The sequence below is a fragment of the Nannospalax galili genome, unplaced genomic scaffold (genome assembly GCF_000622305.1).
Source record: "Nannospalax galili isolate Female #2095 unplaced genomic scaffold, S.galili_v1.0 scaffold41, whole genome shotgun sequence".
Lineage (NCBI taxonomy): Eukaryota > Metazoa > Chordata > Mammalia > Rodentia > Spalacidae > Nannospalax > Nannospalax galili.
Window position 1 is genome coordinate 794,611 of NW_008344991.1, and position 11,828 is coordinate 806,438.

Consider the following 11,828-nt stretch of genomic DNA (forward strand, 5'->3'; position numbering starts at 1 on the left):
ATGAGTGAGTCATGATATGTCCTATAAAGCATTCTCTGAAGACTGCCATTGCCTAAGGAAGAAGTTCTTTGCATTTTTTTAGAAGTTGCCCTCCTTTCTTGGCTTAAAACAAGTGGTTATTTCCGTGCCTGTAGAAGCTCTCTTGAGTTAGTTAATAGTTTCTGTGATGCCAGAGTCCCTTGTTATTATACCGGTAACTAGAACCAGACTCCAGAGTACCCCAGAGTTCTCATGGAAGAGCCAGCATGTGCAGAGAAGACTAATAAACCAGAAGAATGACAAGAATTTGCTGATGTCTGCTGTCAAAACTGTTATTTTGACCTCTGAGAGTTCATGACCAAGGAAGGCAAAGAGTAATTTGGAGTTCTCTGAATATATTAAACCCTGTGTGTTTAACAGAAATATATTTATAATGTGCTGTCTGACACAGTGTGTCCTAAATGTCAACACTCATTTAATGAGTCTAGATCCAACATTGGCACTTTATAAAAGAATTCTGATATGGATAGAATTGGATAGATTCTAAAACATATATGCCCTACCAAGATGGAACTGTGAAGAAATAGAAAATCTAAGCAAATCAATAGGAAGTAATGAAGGTGCTTGATTACCAAATGTATCCCAACAAGCCCAGACTCATTGCTGAATTCCACCAGACTCCTAAACTATAAAGACAAATTCTTTCCTCCAGAAAATGGAAGTAATGAGAAGTAGCCTCCATAGGCTCGAGTATTTGAATGTTTTGTCCCCAGTTAGTGGTGCTGTGTGGGAGGTCATGGACCCTTTAGGAGGTATAGTCTTATTAAAAGTGATACTGGAGGTGGGCTTTGAGAGTTTTTAGCCTTGCCCCACTTCAGTTTTCCCTCTATGCTAGTGTTTGCCATGGAAGACGTGAGCTGTCAGCTTCCTGCCCCACCCGCCATGTTGTCGCATGCTGCTGCACCTTCCCACCACGATGAACTCTTATCCTCTGGAACCATAACCCAAAAATAAACTCTTCCTTCTGTAAGTTGCTTTAGTCATGGTGTTTTATTATAGCAACAAGAAAGTAACTAAAGCAGGAGGTTATTCTTTAAAACTCATTGTACAGACCAACATTACCCTGATATCAAACCAAAGACATTTCAAAGAACAAAATTACAGACCAATATCCCCGATGAACATAAACGCAAATTTTCACAATTGAAGCAAACAGAATCCATCTGTGCATCAGAAGATCACTCTTCAGGATCAGGTGGGACTTGCCACAGATATGCAAGGACAGCTCAAAACATACACAAAGTAGTGAGCAAGGTACATTACAACAATACATAGAACAAAACACATATGACTATTTCAATAAATAATAAATCATTTTATAACATTCAACATTTCTTGCTGATAAGAAACTCTGTTAGATAAACATGGAATACATGTCAATACAACCAAAATCATGTATAGAGAAGCAGAGCTCCAAGTCATACTCAATATTCTTTTAGGACATAGAACTACACAAAAGTGCCTACTTTTACCTAAATGGCAGTCAGAGTTGCCCCTTTAAAGGAGGAAATAATGAAAACAAGATAGAAACTGGACAGGCAGCTCAGGACAGGGACCCTGAAAGCAGCAGTTCCAGAAATGTCCTTGGTTCTCTCGCCTGGAATGTCAAAAGGGAATTCTGGTTCCCTATCTCCTCCTGGATGAGCTCCCCTCTCTGGAGGCCATGTCTGAGGCTAGAAACTCACCTCCAGTTCCACCAGTGATCCCTTCTGGTGAACAGCTTTGAAACTATCTCTAGACTTTTGTGATGAAGTGGGTCACTTCCATTCCCCAGTTTCTGTGGGGAGCTGCCTGCCGTCCCTGCAGACGCCATTACAAGATGGCGCTCACATCCGGTTCATGCTGAGCAGTAAATAAGTCAGTACGCATGCCCGAAGTAATTTTCCACCTTCTAGTCTCTGCCTACCTCGTGGCGTGATATGGGCTGATGAGTTTGCGACCAATCAAGAGTTGCCACGTCCAAGACGGGCTTACTAACCTATATAAGGGCTGGGTTTCCGACATTCGGGGTCTTCGCCCTGTAAGCTTATGCTCTCCCTCTCAAGATGCATTAAAGCTTTTCTGCAGAAGGATCCTGAGTGTGCCGCGTCGTTCTTGCTGGCGAGACGATAGCGCGGGACAACAGAAAATGAGTCAACCCATTTCCTAAATGTTTTTATGCTTACCTCTGCAGAGGGGTGAAATCACACAGTAGCACGGAGGGCCCATTAAGGAAAAACCGTTACTTCCTAATTAAGAGGATAATTCAAAAGGATGACTTAACTATGTTCAAATGATTATAACTCAGAGAAGAAAAAGATAAAAGGATGAATGAAAGGAAGTTAATCCAAGACATGAGAATAGAGTACACAATGCTGAACAAAATCCAAACTGAAATGATGCTGAAAATGAAAAACTTAATAATCCAAGTAAAACCTTCAGTGGAAAACCTCATCAAAAGAATGGATCCCGTCAAAAGCAGTCAAAGATGAAAAGCAAAGCAGAGGAATCGATTCGTTCAGTAAGGGTTAACGAGAAAATTTCAGATTATGAAAAGATCTTTCAAATTATGGGCATAGAAGCCAGAAAAGAATACTACAGTAAAGGCAGAGAGAATATCCTCAGCAAAATCACAGAAGAAAATGTACCAAACTTTGAGCAGGAGCTGCCTGTTCAGGTACAAGAGACCTATAGAACACAGAATAGGCAGGACTAGAAAAGAAATTCTCCATGACACATTATAGGTAAAACATTAAAAACAGAATACATAAGCCAGCTGTGGGGCTGTGGTGGCATTTGCCTTTAATTCCAGCACTCTGGAAATAAAGGCAAATAGATTTCTGTGAGTCTGAGGCTAGCCAGGACTACACAGTGAGACCTTGTCACAGATCAAAACAAAGCAATCTAAAAAGCCCAGAGAATAATAAATACATTGAAATCTTCAAGAGAAAAAGGTCAAGTCACTTACTAGGTCAAGCCCATCAGAATAATAACTGATTATTCAGCAAGAATCTTTAAATCCTGAAGAGTCTGGAAAGATATATTCCAAGCCCTGAAGACCACAAACATCAAGCAAGACTATAATACTAAGCAAGCTATCTATTAAAATTGGAGGAGAAATAAAAAGTTTCCGTGATAAAAACAAATGAAAAAATTTCTGACTCCCAAGCTAGCTCTACAAAGGATGCTAGAAAGAATACTTCAATCTTAAGAGAAGGATAAAGGCATTAGAGACATCACAGGGAACAAATAATGCCAGGACAGATAGTCAAAGGAGATCTGTGAAACACAACAAAATCAACAAAATGACAGGAATTAATACATATCTTTCAGTCATAAGTCTGAATACAGAAGTTTCACATCCCACCTCCCCCACCCCAAAAGACACAGATTAACACGTCGGAATAGAAAACATGATCCATCTTTTGGCTGCTCCCAAGAAACATACCTCAGCATCAATTATAGGCAATCCCATAGGGTCAAAGAATGAAAAAAGGTATTCTGAACAAATGAACTAAGAAACAAATTGGTAAGGCTATTTTAATATCTGATGAAATTGACTTCAAGATATTCAATAAAAGGAACTGTCCACCAACAAGATATTATAATCCTAAACAAATATGCACTAAATATAGTGGTACCTAATTTCACAAAAGAAATATTACCAGATGTAAAATCACAAATCACCCTAACACTGTGATAGTGGGTAGTTTCAATAGAGCATTCTTGTCAATATGCAGTTCATCCAGGAAAAAAAAAACTAAATAGAGAAATTTTGGAGCCTATGTGGGACATTCACATTCAAACCACCACAGATGTAATTATTTGCTGGAGCATGGACAACTTACCAGTGGCACACCACTGAAGAAAAAAGAAAATGACTCGCCTTCCCACAGGAAACAAATGACCACTGAGTCATACCCCAGACCTATCAGTCCTTAAGCTTTGTGCTTTTATTACTACAATACAAAGTGCCTATCTTGCAACAAGTTGCAAAAAGAATTATATTTATGCATTCTTCCTTCTGTAATAATTTGGGTTTAAGATATGAAATAGGATATAACTTTGTTTTACCTTGTTTCGGTTTTTGCAAAGCAAATAAAATATTTATATTATTCTCTGAATGTTTTATTTCTTAACTGACTTTACAGTATAAATATATTATAAATAAAACTCAAATATTTTATGTAATATAAGTATACATTGAATTTTGAGGGGTTTTTCTCTTATATTTTCGGTTATAGTAGCATTGTTATTTGACTTTGCAAGCATTATTTCATCAGAAATTCCTTGAATGTTTGTCAGAAAGTCTTACTAGGTTTGGGTTTCCATAAATTTAGAGTTGAATTTAGAGAGAGAAGGCCAGGGTGAGCTGGTCATGTTGTGAGTGCACTCCGAAAGCAGGGTGTCAAATGCTTGTACTCAGCTTGTTTCTTTTTTATTGTCGGCCATAGTCCCAACCCATGAAATGGTGCTGCTCACATTTAGGATGGATCTCCAACATCAATTAGCCTAATCTAGAAACCCCTTCACAGACATGCTCAGAGGCTTGTTTCTAGGTCCTGACAAGTTAATAACCAGTGTTAACCGTCATACCTCCCCAGTTAATATTTTTCATTTTAGTTATTATATTGTTAGCTCTAGAATTTCTGTTCAGTTCCTTTCAATGCTCTGTCTCTATATTTTTCTTTCATTTATTTAGAATTTCATATATGGATATAATATTTTAAAATCAAATCCACCCCCATTCCCTCCACCCTAATTCTCTTATCATTCTCCCTACCACTTTCCCTTGAAAATTTATGTGCTCTCTCTTCTTTGAGTGTGGGATCATCTACTAAGCATGGGTAGCCTCTTGGGATCTGTATCCCCAAAGAAAACTTACTCTCATTTCCAAAGCAGGCAGTTGTCAATCGATTCTCAGTTGGGGTGGGACTTCATGAACCTCTCCCCCATCCATTAAGCATGGGTAGCCTCTTGGGATCTATATCCCCAGAGAAAACTTACTCTCATTTCCAAAGCAGGCAATTGTCAATCGATTCTCAGTTGGGGTGGGACTTCATGAACCTCTCCCCCATCCATACGTGGATATGGACTGGCTTGATTTTGTGCATGTCTTGTGGTTGCAGTCATGACTACTGTAAGTGAATGCATGTGTGCAATGGCCTTATCATATCCAGAAAGTAATGTTTCACTCTGGCTCTTACAATCTGTCCACCCCCTCTTCATAATAGTCCCTGAGCCTTGGGAGTGAGAGATGTAATATACATGCACCATTTAGGGCTGAGCACTCCATAGTCTCTTATTCACTATGTGTTGACCAGTTGTCAGTATCTTTATTAATCCCTGTCTACTGAAAAAAAAGAAAAAAAAAAAGCTTCTCTGGGAAGTAATGAGAGATGTAGTAATATATGGGTATAAAAAAATAAGAACTTAGGGGGTACTTAATAGTATGTCCAATAAGCAGAATAACAGCATTAGGTTCTCCTCTAGGCCCTGTGGCCTAGCCAGTCATGAGTTATTGGTTCAGTTAATAATACCAGGAATGCATTCCATCTATGGAGTGGGCTTTAAATTCAACCAGAAAGTGGTTGGTTGCTCCCATAGCACCCATGCCACATTTGCACGAGTGGGCATAACTTTCCAGGCTAGTCCTAACTGTAGCTAACAGGTTCATGGCTGAGTAAGATTGTTGAATATGTTTATCCCCAGGTAGTATGCATGCAACCTTCCAGCACTTTGAAAGCTAGCCAGCAGGAATGAAGCTTCCAAGGAGGTACCAGCTTGATTTCTCCATGACCTATGACTTCAGTATGAATTGTCTTCATCAATAGGGTCTTACCATCAAGTTCAAGAGCAATGACATCAGCCTTTAATATTGGAGAAGTGGCCCATGAGACCCCATTGACCAACAACTCAAAAAGAGGTACCCATATTTGGCACTGGACTTTTTATTTGATAGTGTATGGTATGTGAGAGAGGCACTCTCACCCTGTTATAGGGTAACTCATATTAAACTCATTTTCTATATGTATATGTAATATTTTAGGAAGCTTCTACAATGTTGTTTCTATATGGGATTTTCAAAAGTTGTGTCCATTATCTATCCCCATACTCCCTCCTCTACTCTGCCTCCCTTTCCTCACATTCCTATTAATTCCCCTTTCCCCCTTCACATCACCTGCCTTCTACCCCCTCCCCTTGAAATCCAACACATTGGCCATTACTAATTTTCTGACTTTTATGAATATGCCAATTTAAACATGCATATCCAAAGTTTCAAATCTAGTATCTACATAAGAGAGAGGACATGTGCATCTGTCTTTCTGGGACTGGATTACTTCAACCAGAATGATTATTTCTAGCTCTCTCCATTTATCTGAAGATTTTATAGTTTCCTTTTTCTTTATAGCTGAATAATATTACATTGTATGTGTGTACCATATTTTCATTATCCATTCATCAGTTGATGTACATCTGAGTTGTTTCTACAAATATAGCAGCAGCAAACGTGGTTGAGTAAGTATCACTGCAGTAAGATATAGCGTCCTTTGGGTATATGCCCTTGAGTATAACTGGATCTTATGGTAGATGTATTTCTAGTCATTTGAGGAACATCATCACTGCTTTCCATAGTGGCTGCACTGCATCCAACAGTGAATGAGTGTTTACCTTTCCCCACATCCACAACAATATTTGTTGTCATTTTTATTACTCTTGATCATTCTGACTGGACTAAGTAGTTTTAATTTGCATTTTACTGATGGCTAAGGATGTTGAACATTTAAACAATGTTTCTTAGATATTTGTATTTCTTAGATATTTATCTTTTGATAAACCAGTTTAGTTCCATATCTAATTTTTAATTGCTATTTTCTTGGTGTTTGAGTTTTCTTTAATTGCATAGTCTAAAGCCTCTGTCAGATGTGCAGTTGGTAAATTTTTTTTCCTATTCTGTAGGCTTTCTCCTCACTCAAATGGTGGTGTCCTTTGCTTTATAGAAACTTTAGCTTCTTGAGGTCCCATTTATCAATCGTTCTTAATACTTTCGCTACCTGCGTCCTATTCAGAAAGTCTTTTCCTATGCCAATAACTTGCATATTGCAATAACTTGCAATAACTTACGTTTTCTCTATTAGATTCAGTATAGCTGGTATTTTGTTGAGCTCCTTGATTCACCTGAAGTTGAGTTATGTGTAGGATGAAATAAGAATCTAATTGCATTCTTTGACATGTAGCTATTCGGTTTGATCCATACAAATTGTTAAAAATGCTGTCTTTTCTCCAAATGTGTCTCCAATGTGGTCTCTTTGTCAAAAACAAGATGGCACAAGTTGGCTGCAAGCATATAGGCTTTTATCTGGATCCTCAATTCCGTTCCACTGATCAATGTGTCTATTTTTATGCCAGTACTGTGCTGTTTTTATTGCTACAGCGTTGTAATATAACTTGATATCTGAGATGGTAATACTGCCACAGGTGAGTTCAGGGTTGTTTGAACTACCCTGGGTTTTTTTTCTGTTTCAATATGAATTTTATGATTTTTTTCCAATTTCTATGAAGCATCACATTGGAATTTTGATGAGAACTGTGTTGATTTTGTAGATTGCTTTTTGGTAGGTTGGCCATTTTAACAGTATTGATCCTATCAATTCATGAGTGTAAAAGGTCTTTGCATCCTCTGGATCTTCTAAAATTCTTTTCTTCAGTATCTTAAAGTTTTCATTGTACAAATCTTTTGCTTCCTTTGTTAGATTTATTTCAAGGTATTTTTAGGGTACTGTGAATGGGATTGTTTTCCCGATTTCTTTCTCAGTATTTCTGTCGTTGGCAGATTAAAATGTTACTGAGTTTTGTGCGTTAATTTTGCATCCTACTACTTCGCTGAATTTGTTTATTGGGTGTAAGAGATTTCTGGTAGCGTCTTTAGGCTCTTTTATGTGTAGAATTGTATCATCTGCAAAGAAGGGTACTTTGACTTCCTCCTTTGCTACTCGTATCTACTTTATATTCATCCCTACTCTTTTTTTTTCCTCTTGTAGAATATTTTATTTCTGGGAATAAATTTTTAGCAATACAAAACAAATTTTGTGACACAAATAACATTTATGACATAGTACAGATAGTTACTGAATGACTGTTATCTTTATTTCTGTTCCCTTGACCGGGACTATGAGTAACTAATTTAATCGACTTTAACAATGTTTGACATCAAACTTATAATAAGAGAAAAAAAAGCAACAACTTAAAAAGATAATAAAAGTCGATTCTATTAAAACAAACTAACGAGTCACTATTATTACTAGTTAACATTTATTATTTATTCTGTGCTTGGAACCGTTCTAAGCATTTTACTTGTATTAGCTCATTTGATACAACAACCTTGTGAGGTAGGTTTTATTATTATTAGAATCATCCCTATTTTAAGAGGAGAAAATTGAGGCACAAAGAGATTAGGTGCTTGCCCGAGGTCACACAGCTGAGAGGTGGTAGGGTTGGAATTTAAACCTAGGCAGTGTGACAAGACATAAGACCAAACTAAAGCAGAACGGTCAGGAATTAAAAATGTGTTAAGTTTCTCAGATATAATTTATATAACCATACACCTACGTTACAAATGGTTATCTTAATTATCACTAATATCTAAAATTAGTCATTCTGAATCTTTTCCTCGGCATTTGTACTGACAACTAAGATAATGTTTACAAATGCATGTAGAAACAAATCAAGAACAAGATGTGGATGAAAGTAACAGTCCTGCCATATGTTTGCACTTGAGCATATCTAACAGCTTATCAGTTAATGCCTAAATGTGAGGTCTTTTTGTTTCATCATCTAATTTCTATTTTATTCCAAATGTTTTTCCTGAACAAGAGAGAACCTATTTATTTTTATTGTTTTATTTTATTTTATTTTGAGACAGGGTATCGCTATGGAGTCCTGACTGGCCTGGAACTCATTATGTAGATTACACTGGCCTCCTGAGTCCTGGGATTAAACGTGTGCACCACCACAACTGGCCTTTTTCTTTTTTTTAATACTAACATTTATTTTTAAAAAGGGAGGGTAGTAAAAGATAGGAGACACCTGCTTAACTTCAGAAGTTATTGCAAATTTCAAATTTGATTTGTGGTTTATGCTTAGAAGTAACATTTCAAGGTCAAACAGTAATTTTCGAACAAAGAACTAAAGTGAAATAGATCATTTTTTCCTTAAAATCATTTCTTTAGCTTTGGTGTCATGGACAAATTCTGATAGTGCATAAACACAGGATGGTTCTGGAAGTCTGAAGGTGATTTCATTTACTGATTAGAACATTTCTAAATTTGTTTGCATTTGAAAAATTACAGTTACTCTTTCCAGATCTGTATAGAGAAAAAAGAACCCACATAAAGATTGATCCTTATTACTAATTGATCATCACATCTTGAGCTTGAAAAATGAAAAATATCAAATAAAACCAAAGACAAGTAAATTTACCAAACAGAGTTTATATTCTAACGTGTTGATGTTATGTATGTCTCAGATGATCGAGTCAAGTCTTTGACTGCACTACCCATCTCTATAAACTCTAATAGATAATATAATTCAAAATGCCCTGATGACAAGGAATACTTTGGGAATTTGGTGACAAGGAATACTTTGGGAATTTGGTGAATCTCTGGGCTTTGAAAGTACAAAAAGTTACTGCTTTTTTTTTTAATGAGGCCACAGTATTTTTCAAAGTTCATATTACCTGCTATTTGTGTTTTTGTGAACATAAAAATATAATTTAAAATAATTTGAATTTCTTTGTGGAAGACAGATGGTGTTCACATTTCTTTTCCATTAACCAGTTGTTTCCGGTGATGAACGCTGAGTTGGTAAAGCAGTTAACAGTACATTTTCCAAAGACACCAAAGGGTCTATATAGTACTGTAAGGAAGGACTGAACACTTTCTGCTGTAAATACTGGATTCGGCCTTGGTCAATCAGCAATTTGCAAAGATGCCGTATTTTCTTCAACTTAGGAATCCCAGGTAAACTGTCAGAGCTGTCATCCGTGCTTCCGTACCCGCCGCTGTCATGCTCCTCAGCGGCATCATTTTGAGTATCTTTTTTCTTTGTAGTAATAGCTGAAGCTTCCAAAGAAGTTTTCCTCATCCCACAGGTTGCCCAACTACTCATTCGTTGGAAGCAGTAGAATTCCACTGCTCCAAGGCCTGGGGCCCTGAAATATTCTTTGCCCACATAATGTCTCCAGTCACACCTGTGGTGCCAACAGAGCACAAAAGCAATGCCAGCCACATGGGGTCTGCTTCTCTGGGACACTTTGTTCATTTCCTTCCTTGGCCGAAGTGTTCCTTTTCTGTTTTTATCATTCTTTATGAGTTTGGCTAAAGGTTCTCCATTCCTTTCCTCCTAACTGGCGGCGTAGGTTTCAAGCAAACATAGTAATGCGAGATCTGTTGCCACACCACACAGGTGCGGTCCAATTCCCACCGTAGGTAGTTTTCCTTCTCTTGGCATGGGAATCTTGTTCTAGCACAAATGCTGGATATCAATTTGAAGTCTTTCGAACACCGAATTCTTTTTTCTGTGTTTACCATCGACCTTGAATCTTGTGGTCACTTTTTCTGCTATTGATGAAGTGAACTTTTTCAGCATCTTTTAAGGCAATATCAACCCAATGAGATAATTTTCCCTTTTCTGCTCCAAATTCAACAATCTTCTTGGACCAAGTAACTCTAATTTTTCAATGTTACCTAAAATAGAAGCCTGTTGTGTCAGGTGCTCGGTTGCACAATCACCATTTTTAGGGTCATTATGAGCATCATGTAAAGCTGGATGGGACATGATGTGATCTTCAAGTGTAGAATTCAAACCTTCACTTTTTTTTCCTCAATTTCTTAGGTTTTCCAACTGCTCTTCAGATAGAAAAGAAACTGGAACTAATTGTTCAGGTATATCTGGTTAATCCTTGAATCCGGCATTTGCGTTACTATCTCGAATAAACAAATCAGGTTTTGGTTTCTGTTGAACTACACTTTTTCAAATTTTTTGCTAGTTGGTCTTCATATACTGTGTGTTTTGGATCTAATGGATGCAGAATTCTTTTCCGAGTATTTTTTTCCTCCGTGGCTCCAGCGTATTCACCTCAGAACCTTTGCCCCGCCGTCACCACCACCCTGCAGAAGCGCTTCTTCTTTTCCATAAAATAACTCCATCTGCTGCTGGCTGGGAAACTCCTGGGAAGTCTGCCAAGGAGCCGCCATCACTCAGGGTCCCTTCCGCTGGCAAGCATCCGACACAGCCCAAAGTTGCCGGGTTCCTGCGAGTCCCCTTCCCTTAATTCACCCCCTACTCTTATTGCCCTAGTAAGACTTCAAGTGCATTGAACAGAAATGGAGAAAGTAGACATCCATCTCTTGTTCCTGATATTAGTGGAAATATTTCAAGTTTTACTCCAGTTGACTAACGTGATGTTGGCTGTGAGCTTATCCTATATTGCTTTTATGATGTTGATATATGTCCCCTATATTCCTATATTCTCTATGACTTTTATCATGAAGAGGTGTTGGAATTTATCAAAGTTCTGCCTCTAATGAGATGATCATGTGGCTTCTGCAGTCAATTGCATTTATTAATTTATGTGTGATGAACCATCCCAACATCTCTGAGATGGAACTGAATTAACTGTCATGGATAATATTTTTTCATATGCTCTTGAATTCAGTTTGCAAGAATTTTATTGAGAACTTTTGTGTCTATGTTCATCAGAGAGATTGGTCTATAAGTCTCATTTTTTTGTTTAAAATATTTTTCTATTA

At 37.5% G+C, this 11,828-nt stretch overlaps 1 pseudogene; it reads right to left on the minus strand.

Moving 5' to 3' along the window:
- Positions 1–9,846: 9,846 nt before the first annotated feature.
- Positions 9,847–11,828, minus strand: part of LOC103740612 — a 161,104-nt pseudogene continuing 159,122 nt past the window's right edge.